Source organism: Sorex araneus, chromosome X (genome assembly GCF_027595985.1).
Source record: "Sorex araneus isolate mSorAra2 chromosome X, mSorAra2.pri, whole genome shotgun sequence".
Taxonomy (NCBI): domain Eukaryota; kingdom Metazoa; phylum Chordata; class Mammalia; order Eulipotyphla; family Soricidae; genus Sorex; species Sorex araneus.
In genome coordinates, this window is record NC_073313.1 from 337,902,122 (window position 1) to 337,921,594 (window position 19,473).

The window sequence follows — 19,473 nt, forward strand, 5'->3', positions numbered from 1 at the left end:
ACGCAGTAGTCCTCTAACAGTGCTCCTCTAACTGACCAAGGACATATCCCAAGATCCTTAGTGAATACTTGAAATGAGTGTACTTAACATTATATATCCCATGTTTTTTCCCAACTCAGAGAAACCTATGATAAAGTTTAATTTATCAATTAGGGAAGGAGATACGAATAACTAATAATAAAGTAGAAAACGTGCATATCAACATTAGGATGGCATCAGGGAAACTGCCCTGAATCTAGAACTGTCTATATCCTCTCCCAAGAGGTCTTATTTAGGTGAGTGGCTTTGAGTCTGGCTTCTCAGCATCTCCAATAGAACGCTGTTGATGCCAATCCTGCACAGCCCGCTCTTGTCCTCAAAAGGGATTGAAAGGTGGAAGAAAACATCAAATCGGGCAATGAAAAGAACAGGAGCTGGATTGTGATGGGTATTATAGGCATTTAAGAAATTGGCAGGCATTTGCATGTGCAAGTTTTGAAAACACAGATCAGCAAGGCAATTGTTAAGTAAGACTGATTAAAGATCTTTATAATAAGGAGTCTATGCCACTGACTATGATCAATCAGAAACACAGTAGAGCAAATGATCAACAGATGATATATTTGTGGTCACCTCAACAAAGTGAAAACTTGAGTAGACACTTAACAAAACATGTATCCATCATGTATAAAGAGTGTATAGATATCTCAAATATTTAGATAAGAAGGAAAACATTTAAGTATGTTCACCAACATTAAACACCTAAGGATTTCTGCCTGCTTCCTTTCCCGGCTTGATCTGAGTGCATGTTTTCCCCCTTTGAGCCAAATTTATCTGCTTTAGCATCACTTATGTGATACACTATGGGAGACAGGAGGCACATAGAAACAAAAGCTTGCTCTGCAGTGTCCTTGGAAATAAGTGAACTTGAACTCCTCTTCTTACCAGCATATTCCTGGGAAGCAAGAAAGTCATAATAAAAAGGGCTCAGACAAACAAGCCAGTGATAGATAGTGAAAGATCCACAGAAGAATTTTGGGTTCTGGGCTACTATGTGGACAGGCAGTGAATTCAGGACTGACTTTTTTGTAACCTTACCTTCCAGGCCTGCTCAGTGCAGTTTCTATACTCAGTTGAAGGTCTGGAATTATCTTACTCAAATAGATATTAAAAAAAAGAAAAACAGTCATAGTTTTCATTCCAACCATGCACACAACTCATACACAGGAACAAAAAAGTCTCAGAGGAGTATTTCTTGCCTGCAGTTCTCATTGTGCACACATAAATCAAGACACTTAAAAAAGTCCTTATGCGTGTCTAACATGAAGGAGGAAAATCTTTCCCACCACCTTATATACTCATGTGTTCCTTTGTCTGATTAAGATATTTTGTGTTGAGTTCTAGTCCTCTTTTATTAGAACCCAAATAATAGGTACTCATTATTAAAATAAAGAACTAGCCTCTCAAATCACAGGACAAGCTTCTGGTCCATGAGTCAAAATTCAAAAAGAGTATTTTCACTTGTTTATAAAACAAAGAAATACTTAAGAAATTACAGACCTATTAGTGCTTATAAATTGCCACCCCCAATTCACTAGTTGGTCGAGGGAAAATATTATATTTAAAATATTTTTATGGGATGGAGAGATAGTTCAAGATTTAGGCACATGGCCAATCGGAGTTTAATATGTGGTGCCACATATGGTCCATAAAGCCCCACCAGGACTGATCCCTGGGTAGAGAGCCAGGAGTAAGCCCCGAGCACTTCTGGGTGTGCCCCCCATAAGGCAAACAAACAAACAATTCTCATGTTCTTCAATTATTTTTCTAAAACACAAGATTGAACTAAATGAAGCAGATCATTTTTAAAAATATATGGAATTAATTGATTTCCTTTTGTAAAATATATACCGTGTGAAATCAGTGGATGTTTGAGCATATCCCCAAGGTTGAGTGGGGATCTTTTCCAGGCTACTGAAATGAGACATGCTCTTGAACAACTTGGTGTCTTGTTAACATGCAGCTTTCAGAGAGACCTGATTTCAGCATTTCTACTGACATGCAGGAGATGAGGGAATCATGGCCTACCCTCATGTCAAAAGCTGTTCAAAGAGCTTTTCTTCTCAATCAGTGAGAAGAGATCTGGTCAACCCTGGTCATCACAACCATTTGAATAGCTCGGTCTTTCCATAAGACTTGTTTTATTTGAGTTTGGTTGTTGTGAGAAATTCCTGTAGGAGGCTTGAAACATTAGGTTCAACTCTTGGCCCTGACTTATACAATTTCAAGCTTAAGAAAGTTACTACACGTTAAGTCTTCTCATTTCCAAAACTTCCTGTCTGCAAGGTGGCATTGATACAGTAGTAAGGGGAAATGAAGAACCAAAGAAGCTAATACAGTGCTGGACTGTGCTGAGTGAAGCAGAGAGGCCAGTCTGCCTGGACAACTGCTATTCCTATGAATGGCGTCCCAATGGGTAGATTAAGAGGGCAAATAAGCAACAATCTTATCTTCTCACCATGAGTCTGCAGATGAGTGACAAGAGGTAAAGGCAAGCGGAAGAGACATTGCTCCATGTCTGATGAAGCAGACCCATCCAAAGACTTGGAATGCTGGTCATATAAGCTTCAAGTGCAAACTTGATGCCCAGTTACAAGTCTACTCACTCCCATGTTGCAGAATTAGAAATTGTCCCAGGAAGCACAGAATGTAAAGTTAGGGAGGAGCTTCTCGAAAAGGGAGCCACCATGCAGACACGTTCTCCTAACTTCACCAGCCAGAGGTTGGTCTTGCACCCAGTGAGGTTTTACTGCATAAGCTCACTCAAAGAAACAGAAAATGAGGACTGTGTGACAACCCCTCCCCTGCCTCACTGTCTGCCACACTACATCCCATTCTCTGTAGTGTGTGCCCAGAAGAATTGGCCCACTTTAAGTTTAACACTTGTTCAAAGTTCTGTTTAAATGGCAAGCTATTGGGTAAGCTCATTTTATAGACATTGTTTCATTAAACTTCAACTGTCACTGTCATCCCGTTGTTCATCGATTTGTTCGAGTGGGCACCAGTAACGTCTCTCATTGTGAAACTTATTTGTTACTGTTTTTGGCATATCCAGTATGCCATGGGTAGCTTTCCAGGCTCTGCCATGTGGGCGTGGTAGCTTGCCGTGCTCCCTGAGAGGGGTGGAGGAATCGAACACAGGTCGGCCGCATGAAAGGTGAACACCCTACTGCTGTGCTATCACTCCACTAAACTTCAACAGAATTATAAAAAATGTTATTACTCTAATTGTATAGGGATATAGACACACATATATATTATAACATCTGGAATGTGTAGAAATCTCTGTTAGATCAGTGGGGCAAATGACAACATGTCTCCTCCCCACAAATCCAATAATTTTTTAGGTTTGTTTCTCAGAGTAGGTTAGAAACAGAAACCCCACCATCTGAATTTCATTAGAAGTATTCTTTATTGTTGTGTCCTCCTGTAGCCAGGGAAAATACATCCAAGGTCACTGTGAAGATGGCTGCCATTTTTCCTTCGAATCTGTCTTGTGTCACAAATAAAAGACTTTCGAATGCCTTTCTCTCCCCTATTCTTCAAGTTTCTGATGAGAAGCAGCCTCCTTGGGAAGTCCTTTGATCATCATCCAACTTAAAATTGGCTCCTTGCAATTCAGTTGTGACAGACCTTCTTTTTTTCTTCATGGCCCTTGTCACACAAAGCCATTTGATATTTATTGACTTTTCAGGTGCTTAACGTATATTCATCCCAGAATCTCAGAAATGTTGTTAAAGAGGGAAAGATGCACTAGCTTGATTATCATGCTCCCATACAAGAATGAACATCAAGCACTTAATGAGCAACTGCCAAATGCACAAATGAGTGAATAATGATTTAATGAAGGGGCAAGTGAAATTTGTACCCAGCTCCAAGATCTCCATCAAGAAATGAAGGAAACAAGAAGAAAAATGCAGAACATCACTCAGCAGTTGCTCTGAGAGTAGATCTTCTACACTCAGAAAGCACAATGATTTCCAGCACTGTGGGTTGCCTCTGTCCTGCTAGAAATAGCAATATTCTTCCTGTTTTGTATTTTACTATATTTTGCTAACTTTAAATTAGGGTATGCTCAAGTTCAAAAGTTCCATCACCACAGTGTCTCACACATCTTTCTATCCTTCACACATTGTGACTTCTAGGTCTTGCCTTACTGCATCCCTCTGCCTGGTACACAAGCCCTCCAACACCCTGTGGTTCTTCTGAGTTTGCTTCTTGTTGCCACAGTCCCACACAAGACCCTTATTTCACATTATAACTACCTTTCCTGCTAGCATGATCTGTCACTCTTGTTTTGCTTAATTCTCTCCAGCACACCAGATCCTTTTCTAAGATGCCGTGCAGGATGCCCTGCAGTGCTGTTATCAGAATGTTTCCAACAGATGTAAATTCCACTGGGCAGGGCTTTATTACTTCTTTATTCATCCCAAGCACACAAAATGGACAGCACATAAGATTAAATATATATTTTAATAAATACATTCATGGACTTCCCAGAGAAAAACATGCACAATGACCAGGAAGGCCTTCTTGGATTCTGAGAAGACAGGCATTGGAAAGGTGTGCACACACAGCTCTGTTAAAGGTTTCTAGGACCCCAAACCAAGGTGGCAATGCAGAGCCTGTAACTTCTGCCTAACATTCAATCTTATTTGAATAAGTCCAACTCAACTTAATTTGCCAACTTATTTTTTTTTTTGTATTTTCCAAGTGCCAGAGTCAGGCTGCATGCTGAATAAACAATAGCAAGGAGGAAACTACAGAATTTTGTGCAGATGACAGTGCTGAGTGGCATGAAATGAGTAGATGCATCAGAATGGGTTCCTGTGATGATACAACATAGAAGTACTATAGGAGCAATCATGTGCAGGTAGGCTCTTAAAATTAAGGTGCAGGTGAAGGAGGGCTGAAACTTCTTCAGTGGACATAAGGAGCCTGAATTCTGGTGAGTCAGACTGCTATAATTGGAGCACTGCTAAGAACCCTGATGAAAGAAAACTCAGGTGCAGACGAGAACTCTGAAATTCAAGTCAAGGTAAAGATACTGATGACTCATGTGTGTTAGGAATCTTGAACCTCTTGTGCAGTGGGTTCAGTGAAACTCATACACAAGCAAGAAACCTAGAACATGCACAGGGAGCAATCACACTAGAGCCGCTGAGGTGTGAAGTAAGTCTGGTCAGTGAAGCTAAGATGAGTCCAGGGTTATTGACTCATCTATCAACTTCTTCAACTCAACACCTTCTTTCTCCTAAGGTTCATGCTGGGGCTGGAAGTAATTAAAAGAGCAAGATAAGGACTACAGAAGGATGGTAAGTCAGGTAGAGGTAACACTTTGCTGTACTTATCTTTTCGAAGCTCACCCAATTCCATGACACTGAACCTTACTGCTCCCATGTTTATCTTTTATTTTGATTCCATTATTGGTCCTCATGTTCATTTACAGAATATATCATCCTTTAGTTTATGTAATTTCTTTGCCCTCCATCCCTTCATTATGTGTTTTCTTTGTCCCATTCTTTGTTCTTCATCCTTCCTTCATTCTTTTTTTTTAAATTCTTTTATTGATTCACCATGTGGAAAGTTACAAAGCTTTCAGGTTAAAGTCTCAGTTATACAATGCTCAAACACCCATCCCTTCACCAGTGCACATATTCCACCACCAAGAATCACGATATACCTCCCCCCTTCCCCCCACCTCGCCAGCCCCCCACCCCGCATGTGTAACTGGTAAATTTCACTTTACTTTCACTTTACTTTGATTACATTCAATATTTAAACAAAAAATTCACTATTATTGATTTGGAGTTTCTACCCCCTAAAGTCGATCTGCTGAAAAGAAAGCATTTGGTAATTTGTTTTCCATTGCTGAGAATGAAGAGATATGAGGTCAGGAGGCTGCACCAGCAGCAGCATAGTTTTGGATTTCTCTCTGGGACACACAGGTCTGAACAATACCATGGCTTGAGTCCATCAGACTAGCTGTTCTTCCCCCTATGTGTGATAGCTTCTCTTTCCATCTTCCATATTCACATCATCCACAAGCCTATGATTATATTTCACAGGAGACTATACTACAAGTCTTAATTTATCATCCATTTCTCTAGAGTGCTGTCTTTGTTTGGTCCCAAGACTATCTCTTGATAATCTCAGTATGAGGAATGGGTGCTGTGTCTTTCAACACTAGGTTATCAAATGTCTTCCTATATCCACTTACATTCACCTGGAACATTTGCCCTGGTGAATTAGAAACACATAAAACTTCTGACTTCCCTGAGATATCCATGCTTTAAGGAAGCCTAGGATAATCTTGCAGGGGACTGTCTTGGCAGAGGGAGCAGGAACCCCTCAACTTGCCTTCAATATCCACTTAAGCGTCAAATATAAGTAAGGAGCCCCAAAATGTTTTTAGAAGACCCCAGGCACACCTGTCATTTATCAGAAATTCCAAGGCCAGCTAGATGTAAGACCCACCCACTCATTTAGACATCCCAGAGAGCCATGGTAGACAATATAAAATAGTTGCTGGTGGGAATGCCGACTGGTTCAGCCCTTTTGGAAAACAGCATGGACGCTTTTCAAAAAATTAGAAAATGAGCTCTCATTTGACCCAGCAATACAACTTCTGGGAATATAAACCAGAGAGGCAAAAAAGTATAGTAGGAATGACATCTACACTTGTATGTTTATTGCAGCACTGTTTACAATAGCCAGATTCTGGAAAAAGCCCGAGTGCTCAAGAACAGATGACTGGTTAAAGAAACTTTGGTACATCTATACAATGGAATACTATGAAGCTGTTAGAAAAGATGAAGTCATGAAATTTGTATATAGGTGGATCAACCTGGAAAGTATCATGTTAAGTGAAATGAGTCAGAAAGAGAGGGACAGATGTAGAAAGATTGCACTCATTATTGGAACATAAATTAACAGAATGGGAGACTAACACCCAAGAACAGTAGAGATAAGAACAGTAGAGATAAGTATCAGGAGGATTACTCCATAGCTTAGAAGCTGGCCTCAAATGCTGGGGGAAAATGCAGCTCAGATAGAGAAGGGGCCACCAAGTAAAGGGTACTAGGAGGTTCCGCTAGGGATGGAAGATGTGGGCTGAAAGTAGACTATAGACCTAGCATAATGGCCATTTAATGCCTCTACTGCACACCACAGCACCCAAAAAGAGAGATAGAGCAAAAGGGAATTCCCTGCCACAGAGGTGGGGTGGGATGGAGGGGGTGGGGTGGGTGGTAGGAGAGATGCTGAGGCCATTGGTGGTAGAAAATAGGCACTGGTGGAGGGATGGGCACTCGACCATTATATGACTGAAAAGCAAGCGTGAAAGTTTGTAAGACTATAACTGTACCTCATGGTGATTCACTAATGAAAAAATTTCAAAACCTAGTTGAAACCAGTGAGTTTTGAGTGGATTTTCATATAATAACAATTTCTGAAATTCCATCTCCTCTGCTCTTATGTCCTGGCTTCCATCCTCCTTTCTGTTCCTCCACCTGGACTTTCATCTATACACACAGAGTCTGTCAATGGACCACGCAGCAGTGATTCAACCATTCACTAACGTCCTTTTCCATTGGTCAAAATGCATCCAACCATATTTGAAAAACACACTCATCGCTTCATTTTTTTTTATAAATTCAGCAATAAAGAGTGAACAGAAGAGCAGATGAAGTTGCTGAGAAGGGGGTTTTGGAAGACCATCATTGGTGCTTTCCCTCCCTCAGCGACCCCTCCTGGAGGGCCACAAGGCTTTTGTGCACACGGCTCAGACGTCAGTGGGCTGCAGGGTCAACCCAAAGGGATTGCAGAATAGGCTCTCTTCAGGGATTGTGAGACAGAGAGCAAGGCATCTCTGCCTCTGAGAGATGAACCACCTTTTAGGCTGTTCCCTGTGGAGGCAACTTTCTCTTAATCCTTAATTATTTTTAGTGAATGATTTAAACTGAACAGAATAAGACAATTGTGGCTGGCATTGGAGCAGTCAGATAAGAAGTCAGAACACAGTAGAAACAGTGGAATTCAGGTATAGTCATAGGTGGAATATAAGGTACAGTTGAAAGGAGGAAAGGGAGACAATTCCCAGCACATGGGAAAAAGCAGCAAAAGATGGAACATTGAAAGGTTGGAAAATTCACAAATGCTTTTATGTTTTATGCTTCTGATCATTTTTCTTGTTTGGGGGATATGGTTAGTTACACAGGATATAATATTGTATATCCTGACATAAACATGTAGTCTTATATAGAACCACATGCTGCCTGTAACATGAGTGTTTCAGGTCAGGTTTCTACTGTCTAGATGCAGTCAATCAAGTCCTAGACTTTTTTTAGTGTCTAGGATCTAAGGTCTATGGAGAGTCAGAAGAGAAAGCAAGGGATGAAAAATCATTGTGTTACTCTAGGACAAAACAGGCCAGAAAAAAAAGGCCAGGAAAAGTGTCCCAGAAAAGAAAAGCAGATAGGAGATACCAGGCAAAAGATTCCAAACTCCTCTTGAAATAAAATGTCTGCATTCATTTGTGGTATGTAAAAAATGATATATATAGTAGAAGACTAATATCCACCACCAAGGAAAACAGGGGCTAGGAGGACTGGTCAATGGTTGGAACTAACTACCAGTGTGTGTAGGGCGGAGGGTAGGTAAGATAGAGAAGAGACCAGTATGACAGTAATAGTTCGGAATGATCATGCTGGACAAGAGACAGAGCTACATAACACCTGAAAGATGTTTAAAATAATAGGTAATGCTAACTATGGAAGTCAGTGCCAAATTCAAGAAATTTCTCATACTTAAAGAGGAGAGTAGTTGTATTTTCATGCCACGTTCACTCTGACTGACCAGAAATATTCTGAAATCATCTTGAAAATGTTTATAAAAACGTTAAAGACCAATACACCAAGATATTGGTCTGGGCGCACAAATCTGCAAAGATGGAAAAAAAGCATTCCTTTATGTGCTCAGGTTAGTAATCAGTGCCATGATATAGATAAGACAATTTCAGGCAACACTACACACTTTAGTAAAATGAAAACCATAGAGTCTACTTCTCTCAATAATTGGTTAAGTCCAAAACCAAAGCATAAAACCATAAAACACCTAATAGAAAAGATCATTATTTTGAAGTTCAATATATATGCACATATTTAGTCTTTGGACAATAAATTATTTTAAAATAAATCAGAGCAGGATAAATGGCCAGTACAAAATAGTAGAAATGCATGCAATAAGCATATGCAGCTGTGTTGTCCAAGTCATTACAAAAAAGGAGGAGGAGGAGGAGGAGGAGAAGGAGGAGGAGGAGGAGGAGGAGGAGGAGGAGGAGGAGGAGGAGGAGAAGGAGAAGGAGAATGAGGAGGAGGAGAAGGAGAAGGAGAAGGAGAAGAAGAAGAAGAAGAAGGAGAAGAAGAAGAAGAAGAAGAAGAAGAAGAAGAAGAAGAAGAAGAAGAAGAAGAAGAAGAAGAAGAAGAAGAAGAAGAAGAAGAAGAAGAAGAAAGAAGAAGAAGAAGAAGAAGAAGAAGAAGAAGAAGAAGAAGAAGAAGAAGAAGAAGAAGAAAGAAGAAAGAAAGAAGAAAGAAGAAAGAAAAAAGATCTGCCATAGAGGCAGGCAGGGGATGAATCTGGGGACATTGGTGCCGGGAAATGTACACTAGTGGAGTGTTGGAATACTGTGTGACTAAAATACAATCATGAACAGCTTTGTAAGGGTCTATCTCACAGTGATTCAACAAAAAGGTTTAAAACAATAAAATAAAAATATATAAAAAGTATGAAAAACTTCTTTTCAAATGTATTTACAGTAAAACCACTGAGGTAACAGTATCTTTACTATCTTCATTGAAATATTAATTGAAAGTAATTTAAACAAAAGTCATCACACAAAGCAAATTAAAGCATAAAGTTTCTTTAATAATATCATAAGGCATAATCAAGATTGGATAAAATAATAAAATCAGTAAATATAGAAATTCCTCAAGAAGCTACTCAATGTCATGTTGCCTTAATGTCAATGATAAGTACCCAGATTCATGTAAGTATTGCCATTCTGAATTTGGGGCAAGTTACATTTCAAAAGTCTGAAATTCCTGTTTTTAAATACTGTAATGAAATGATAAGATATTCTGTCAGTTACAGCTTGTATGGTACCATCAGTCAGTATAATATAATGCCAATAATTTTTCTTGGAGTTTTTATCAGATGCAACTGAATTATTATAACAGAAAGAAAAAAACTAAAATTAGCAATCCTTAATCAGATTCTTTTTTTTCTTAATCAGATTCTTATTACTCCTTCTGACCAAAGATTCCAACTATCACAAGAAAACATAAAGTGTCAAATTCATAATGCACTATAGTTGTATCATGTTTTTAATTTGAAATTTCCGTAATATGATAGAAGGTAAACAGAATAACAAGCCATCTTCTGAGAGAAGGATAACCAAATCAAGAGTTTTATATATGAAACGGAGAACATATCATGGAGTTCTTTCTCTTAGCCTTCTTATATTTATATCCACTAGGTAAAACTTAAAACTGTGTAGTTAAGATAAGAATTAGAGAATAGGCCTAATAAAGTACTGGCTGGGTTTGCAATGGTAGAGAAGCTGAAACTAACCCAGAATTTCTAGCTTATATCAATAAAAAAATTGGTATGATTTGCAATGGCAGAAAAAGAATGTTTGACATGATTAGGTATGAGTCAATTAGAAGAGAAAGAACTGGATAAAAACAGAAATAATTATAATATGCTTTAAATATTATAAAGTGCTTTTTACCTACATACATAGTCCCTTAGGATTTTATGTTTACCATAAATAAATAGTAATCTGTAAAAGAGGTGGTGTAAGGTAAAATCTCATAAATATCTTATCTTATTTGGGAGTCATTAGCCACCAAGCAATTAAGGCAAACTAAAAATTCAGTTTTTGTATAATGACTATATTAAAAATTTATTTCAGTTCAGGACACTGGATTCCATCTTTGAATTCTAAACATATTTCAAGGATGAAGTAATAATTTTTCTACCCTTCAAGAAAGTATTGCTTTTAAATACTACAGCAGAAGCAATATGGCGTACCATTTAGGGTACAAACCCCAAGTTTAGACAGTCTGGACTTCAACCAGTACATTGATTTCTTGTTCTTTGCTGATGACAATAGTTCATATCACAATTTGTTGGCATAAACGCAGGTCAGTCTAATATCTTGCTGGGAACAATACCTATCTCTAAAAATGTAAATATGCATTTTTCCATGATAAACTATAATTTCAATTGTCCAAGGTTAAATTCCTTAACTTCTATTTATGCCAACTTGCTGTCCACATTGAAAACAATTTCAGACTGTCTTGAGTTTAGGTAGACATTTAGCTTGCTGCATTGTCTGCAGTCCCAGAGAGGAAACATTTCTGTGTGAATGTGTGTGTGTGTGAGAATGTCTATGTAAGAGAATTGGGGCACTTAAATGATTAGGAATACATAATCCTGCAGATGGGGAAAGTGAAGGTAAATCGGGGTCATCGCCTCAGTACCTGAATGATCTGGGTTAGGAAGTAGCTCTTCAAACCCTATGGACTAAGTGATGTACAGCAGGTATTGTGGTTGCCTAGCAAGCAGCCAACATGGACTCAACCCTGGCAAACCACATGATTCCTTGAGCATTGTCAGGAGCAAGTCCTGAGTGTAAAGCCAGGAGCAATCCCTGAGCAGAACCAGATGTGGCCCCCAAATAGAACAAAGACCTGTTGCCAGAATTTCTTCAGAGAGAATGACTGTATTTCTCACTCAAACTTGGTTTGACTTGTGATCAAGTTCAGATCAACAACCCCTTCCTCTATGCAGACTGTAGCCAGTGATGTCCTCCCCTCACCTCCGTGGTGAGTGGAGGTGATCTGCGGGCCTGCAAGCTCTGTTGATGGGAAACCACAATTCTCTGAGAACATGCATGGAAAACCTGTGCAAAGCCTGATTTTAGCATGTGCCACAGCTTGTTTAAAGATATAACATGCTGCTCTCCTAACTGAGCTCGAGGCCCAAGCATAGCTTCGCATGTTTCAATAGATAATACTTACCTTTCTGCTTTCCCCCTGTTTTCCACTACATTAAACTTTCCATTAAGGGCATGGTTGTTTATTGTTATTTTATAAAATAATTGTAATGTCAATACAGTGCTTGCTTTCTATCCCATTCTGTTAAACCTAAATGATTGTGCCCTCAGGGCGGCCTGCTTACCCTGTGATGAACAGGTTCAGAAGCAATGGAAGTTTTGTTTCACAAACAACAGGCTGTGGATGGAAAATTAACAAAAGAAGCTAAAGATCTAGAAATGAAATTTTATTCTAATCCTTGTTCATATAGTGATCTGTAAAAATAGCTAGGATTGCCTTCTGCTCCCCATTCCCTGCTTTGGGAAGAGACAGTGCCTGACGCATGCAAGCACACAGGCATGCAGACACGAATGCACAAATGCACAGATACGTGTGGATGTCCCTGTCCTCATCTTGCTAGATTAGGAAGGCACCCAGCTCCTAGGAAATGCTGAGCTTCAGCATCACTGACCTTCCCTGAGTTCCACTATGTGACTGGTATCTTAATTTCTTGAATCCTCTGCAGATTCAGTCTGGAGTCTCTCTGCACTAAGCAGAACCACCAGGTGGCGATCGTTGCCACAGCCGAGTCACCCTGCCACTGTGTGGCTCGGAGATGCTCCCCTCTGGACCTGCACACAGATCCTGCTGATTCAACTGCCACTTGCTTATCCTTTTGTAATTGAGCTCTCTAACCATATTTTTGTTGCGTTTTTAGCTTTAGGGCCCTACTGCAATGTTTGGGAGTAACTCCTGGCTCTGCACTCAGGAATCACTCTGAATAGTACTCAGGGAACCATATGTGATCAAACCCAGGTTGGCTGCATTCAAGGCAAGCACCTTGTCCTAAACTATCTCTCCAGCCCCAAACTCTCTAAACTGTTTGAATGTGAAAACGATTGTGTGTCATATTCTCACTGCATGACTTTCCGTGGACTTGGAGGTAACCAAGAATTTAGGTCCAATTTGGTTAGCGTTCTAACCTCTCCCCTTTCAGGTTTTCTGTCACTCTATCACAGTCATATTCATTGCGTATGGAGCCAGCAACCTGCTGAGGAGAGGGGTAAGGGAGGCTAGTTCCATTCTTTGCTTTTTCTCCTGAGAGGTGAGAAGGCCCCTGCATTGTGCAGGCCAGCAGGGGCAAGCCCTCTCCTAAGAGTTCCTTGCTCCTAAGTCAGAAAGGCACATCTCTCTTTGTTTCAACTTTCCTTTCAAGAGGTTTTGGAATCTTTATCTTGGTGCCATTATGTCATGGTCTATACTCACATTGTCTCCTAATCCAAATTGTTTTTTAGGTGTATAATGAAACTACTACTATTGACTGGGGCATAACATGGGTGGATCCAACCTCCGAGTGCCTGCATCAAATCCCTGGCTGCCTCTCATTTGTATGTGGCCTTGAGCAATTTGTTGAACCTTTCCATGCTCTTGTTTACTCCTCTGTGACACAGCTTTAATAACATTACTTCTTCTAAAATTTTTTAATTATTATTTAATTTTTTTTATTGAATCACTGTGAGATAGACCTTTACAAAGTTGTTCATGATTAGATATCAGTCACACAGTATCCCAACACCCATTTCTTCACCAGTGTACATTTCCCAGTACCAGTGTCCCCAGGTTCCCTTCTGTCACCACACTACCCCTCCAAACCCCCAGCCTGCCTCTATGGCAGGAGATTTTCTTCTCTGTCTCTCTCTCTTTCCTTTTGGGCACTGTGATTTGCAATATTGATACTGAAAGGTTATCAAGAATATCCCTTTACCTACTTTTAACACTCAGTTCTTGTCCAGCATTATCATTTCAGCTATTATTGTCATATTTCTATTCAATATTGTACTGGAAGTACTTGCCATAGAAGTTAAGGAATTAAAAGATATCAAGGGCATATAGATAGGAAAGGAAAAAATCAAGCTCTAACTATTTGTAGATGACATGTTACTATACTTAGATAATCCTAAAGCCTCCACCAAGAAGTTCCTAGAAACAATAAATTTGTATACCAAAGTGGCAGGCTACAAAATCAATACCCAAAAGACCATGACTTTCCCATATGCAAATAATGAAAAAGAAGAAAGTGATATAGAAAAGCAATCCTATTCACAATCATGCCTCAGAAAATCAAGTACCTCAGAATCAGCTTAACAAGGAGGTAACAGACCTGTACAAAGAAAACTATAAAACACTACTTCAGGAAATAAAAGAGGACACGGGGAAATGGAAACACATCCCCTGCTCATGGATTGGGAGAATTAACATTGTCAAAATAGCAATACTCCCCAAACCATTATACTGATTCAGTGCAATCTCTATAAGGTTACCCATGAAACTTTTCAAAGAAATTTATCAAATACTCCTGAAATTCATATGGAACACGAAGTCCCCACGAATATCTAAAGCAATTCTTAGGGGAAAAGATGGGAGGCATCACCTTTCTCAACTTTAAATTGTACTACAAAACAATAACAATGAAAACAGTATGGTATTGGAATAAAGACAGACCTGCAGACCAATAGAATTGGGTTGAATATCCTTCACACACCCCCAGATATATGATGATTTAATCTTTGATAAGAAAGCAAAAAATGCAAAGTAGTGCAAGAAAAACTTCTTTAACAAGTGGTACTGGAAAAACTGGACAGCTGCATGCAAAAAAAAAATTCACAAAACAAACAGAAAAACATGGCTCAGAACTCTATCTAACACCATGCACAAAATTCAGATAAAAATGGATTAAAGACCTCAACACCTCAACATCAGACCAGAATCCACATGAAATAATGATATAGATGACATATAGATCCATGATATAGATATAGTGATATCATAATGGTATAGATCCATGATATAGATTGAAGCCAAAGGTATCTTCAAAGATGAAACATTACTGACCAAGCATGTGGAAGCAAAAATAAACAAATGGGGCTGCCTTAAACTAAGAAGCTTCTGTACCTCAAAAGAAATGGTAACTTGGATACAAAGACAGCCTATGGAATGGGAAAGGATAGTCACCCAACACCCTTCTGATAAGGGGTTAATAGCAGGATATACAAGGGACTGGTTGAACTCTACATGAAAAAGAAACATCCAACCCTATCGGAAAATGAGGAGATGAAATGAACAGAAACTTCCTCAAAGAGGAGACTCAAATGTCCCAAAGGCACATGAAAAAATGCCCTTCATTATTAATCTTCAGGGAGATACAGATCAAAACAACAATGAAATGTCATCTCACACCACAGAGACTGGCACACATCCAAAAGAACAAGAGCAACTAGTGCTGATGAGAATATAGGGAGAAAGGGACTCTTTTTCATTGTTCATGGGAATGCTGACTGCTCTAGCTTTTTGAAAAACTATATGGATATTTCTCAAAAAACATGACTTTTTTTAAAAAATAGGGATCTCTAAAGGTCTAATACATCAATGCTCAAGCAGCACTGTGAACAGTACTTGGAACCTAGGACACACTCAGAAGCTATCTTCAGGGAAAGTCTAGATGCTGGTAGGATACTAAAGGAAAGAGCAGACAGGTATGTTCCCCTCCTCTCTGTGGATGTTGAAGTACAGACTTAATATTCATGTGACTTGCCATGTTTTACAAAGAACAATTCATGTAGAAGGTCTACATTCATAAAGAATCCTAATGCCCTAAACAAGACAATATTTAAAAAAACTTGTCAATATGACTTATACACACTGTTATGCCATCTGGAGACATTGCCAGATTATGAGTGTGTAAGAGTTCAAAGTTGATGCTATCCTAATCCATATCAAAGAGAATTCTGGGTTGCCATATACCCTGTGCCTTGTGCCCTCTTTGGAAGAAGATTCTGTCTTTATAGATGGGATTCTGAATTTTCAGGCAGAACGAGGGTGGGGAGGCTGGCAAGAAGGATGGTAGCCAATGCACAAAAATGGAAGATAGCAGGAACAAGGGAAAGGGATTTTAGTGGCTCTGAAAAGGAACCGAGAACAAAAGAAGACAGTATCTGGATAAGGTAAGTAAATCAGACTAAGAGGGCGAGGGAAAACTTGAAAAGGTTTCAAAGTTCTGTGTAATACCCCCCATGCTCTATTCTTCCAAGATATCCCAGCAATGAGTAGGGTTATATATTATTATATAATGTATTAGGTAATATTTAATATGATATATTGCTATTTTTGTGAACATATGTGCATAATTAAATATTAATATGTTATAATGACATATGAATAATATAATATAGGAAATTATCCCTCTAATAAAAATCTCAATGCTGGGGTAGTCCCTTGGGAAAAACAGTTTAGGTCTTGCAAATAGCCCAGAAAAGAATAGAATAGATGAGGACATGTAAACTTCCACCCATGGGCATGCAAATGTGCTTAGGGTCTTTCAGATGTAGAAGCAATGTAGGCAAAAATAGAGTAGAAAATTGTCAGGACTTTAAGGGTTCCTGTTGATTGGATATGTGAACTACCCCAGGCTCCATTCTTATGGTACCGATTGAATTCAAATGTACTTACTTAGTAACTGTTCTCAATGTCTGTGGGTTTAAACAATAGTTCTCTGGTTGGGAGCCTAGGTGGCTAGTGATGGATGCTGTATTGAGTACATGGCTGCCTGTAAGCTCACTGATGGAGGTTCAGGCAACCCCAAAGTTTGAAAAATCTTTGTTTGTTTGCCTTGTTCTCGTGACCAACCCCTATTGGATGAAGGACAAAAGGATCTATTTGATTGACTTCCTTGTGGTAAACTGACACATAATATGATATAGTAATTTATATATTACGTGCTATATGACAATTATTGTATAGTTCTCCCTTTCTGAGAACCTGGCAAGCTACTGAGAGTATCCTGCCCACATGGCAGAGCCTGGCAAGCTCCCTGTGGCGTATTCAATATGCCAAAAACAATAACAATGATGGGTCTCTCTGATTACCCTGACGCTGAAAGAACCTCCAATGTGGCACTGTTGGGAAGGATGAGTAAAAAGAGACTGCTAAAATCTCAAGGCTAGAACAAATGGAGATGTTACTGGTTCCCCCGTTCAAGCAAATGTATGAACAATGGGATGACAGTGATACAGTGGTGCTACATAATATATAATCTAAATATGTATATTTATTAGGTTGTACTACTCTTTAATTCTATAGCACAGGAGGTAGGGTGTTCACCTTGCACACGGCCGACCCAAGTTCGACTCCTCCGTCCCTCTTGGAGAGCCCAGCAAGCTACCAAGAGTATCCCGTCCACACGGCAGAGCCTGGCAAACTACCCGTGGCATATTCGATATGCCAAAAAACAGTAACAAGTCTCACAATGGAGACATTACTGGTGCCTGCTCGAGCAAATGATGAGCAATGAAATGACAGTGACAGTGATACAGTGATTTTTAATTACTTGCATATACTTATTTCATGCATCATTTTTGAGCCGGCAGTAGATAGAAGAATTACTCTACCCTTTCTCAAGAGTTCAAGCCAGAATCCACAGGACCTCTAAATATACTGTGCAATAAAAATGATTTCTTTTTATGAAAAATGGTGGACTTAGAAAAGGCAGGATCTTGAGGTGAAAAATTTACTGGATGGGGTTATTAAGTGGGACCAATGTGCTTATGAAGGATTCTAGATGACATACATGGGAGGATCCCATAAGAAGTGGTGACTAAGATAAGTAGATGTTGGGGCTGGAGTGATAGCACAGCGGGTAGGGCGTTTGCCTTGCATGCGGCCAACCCGGGTTCGAATCCCAGCATCCCATATGGTCTCTTTAGCACCGCCAGGGATAATTCCTGAGTGCATGAGCCAGGAATGACTCCTGTGCATTGCCAGGTGTGACCCAAAAAAAGAAAAAATATAAATAGATGTTGGAGTGATATGGATACAAGCCAAGGATAGGACTATCACAGGTCATAAAAAAGAAGGAGAAAAGTTGTGTAATCCATGGAGTGCAACCTTGTCCAATTACCTACAGAGACTTCAGATCTCCAGCACATAAGACAGTGAAGTTGGGATGGCTAAACCATGAGGTGTGGGGGGGCTCACTGAGCAGCCATGGGGAAGTTCAGCAGAGACCTTCTACATTCCCTTCTACCTTCTACTGCGTTTTGTGTTCCCAGGACACATGGTCTTCCACATGGCTTGGCACTACAAACACCAAAGCCCACTCACAGGGCAGGAGGAGGGCACCTAAAATCAGCCATTATTCTTCATATTCACAAAACATCTAGAGTATTAAAAACTTTTATGATCTTCTGTATCTCACTGGTTCTTCTCCCAAATGGTGGCTATGTACCTCAGGATATGAACTCACTCATACACAAGGGCACAGACGGAGGGAGGCAGACTCTTCTGGGAAACAAATGGATTTTGCTGAACTGAAGTTGAAGACTTTGGAAAGTTGGCCAGACATCCCATGGAGTTCCATGCTGTCCTCCCGTGGCCGACGGTTGTCTAGAAACCTCACTCCAGTATGCAACACAAGGTGTTCCTCCTCGTGCTGTCCTGTGCTGTCTGTGGGGCTTCACTTTTTTTTTCTGTTTGGTCACACCTAGCATTGCTCAGGGATTACTTCTGGCTCTGAATTCAGGAATTACTCCTGGCGGTGCTTGGGGGACCATATGGGATGCTGGGGACTGAACCCAGGTCAGTCACGTGCAAGGCAAACACCCTACCCGCTGTGCTATCACTCCGGCCCCTCATGTTTTGTTTTACAATAAAGGAACTGGTCAACCCTCCTGATGATGAAATTTTCATGGAATTACATCTGAAGAAGGAAAATGTTACCTACAGTTTGTGGAGATTCTTACTGTCATGGTTAGAGATACACAAAATGAAGTCTAAGTGCTCACATCAAGTACCAAGTGTCTCATGCTGGTTCTATTCTCTCCATCCCACTGCATGTGCCAGCAACAACCCTGTGACCTTATCTGCACTTTGCTCACCAGCCCCACTCTCTGCCCTGAAACTGTAAGTCTTTTATCTGGTCTCTGCATCTCTGTTCTAGGTTGTGTGCTGCTTTGACGATGAGCTCTTTAGAATCATTTTCTGACCTAACTTAGAACCTTCAACAATCATGTATAATTTTTGGGGGGTGGGGTAAAATATTTTGTGGATACCCCATTTTTTGAGGCATCATGACTTACAATACTGTTAGCAAATATTTTGTGCATACATGGTTCCAACACCATACCCAACTCCAGGGTGCCTGCTTCTGTAATCCAACAGTCAATGGGACCCATCCCATCTTCTCTCCCCACCAGGTAAGATTATTTCTGTAAACAAACCCTCTAGCTGATGCCTTCAGACATGTTTCTGCCTTACTATGTTTCCCTTATATACCACATGTGAG

The 19,473-nt window shown here is 39.9% G+C and overlaps 1 protein-coding gene across 24 annotated transcripts in view; it reads right to left on the reverse strand.

Moving 5' to 3' along the window:
• Nucleotides 1-19,473, reverse strand: part of MYT1L (myelin transcription factor 1 like) — a 513,839-nt gene that overhangs the window by 303,107 nt on the left and 191,259 nt on the right. The window contains exon 4 of one of the 24 annotated variants that reach the window (XM_055120031.1): nt 12,283-12,335. The exons of the other annotated variants lie outside the window; for them this stretch is intronic. The gene's annotated coding sequence lies outside the window, so the exon portion shown is untranslated. The remainder of the gene's footprint in view (nt 1-12,282; nt 12,336-19,473) is intronic. 24 annotated transcript variants of the gene reach the window in all.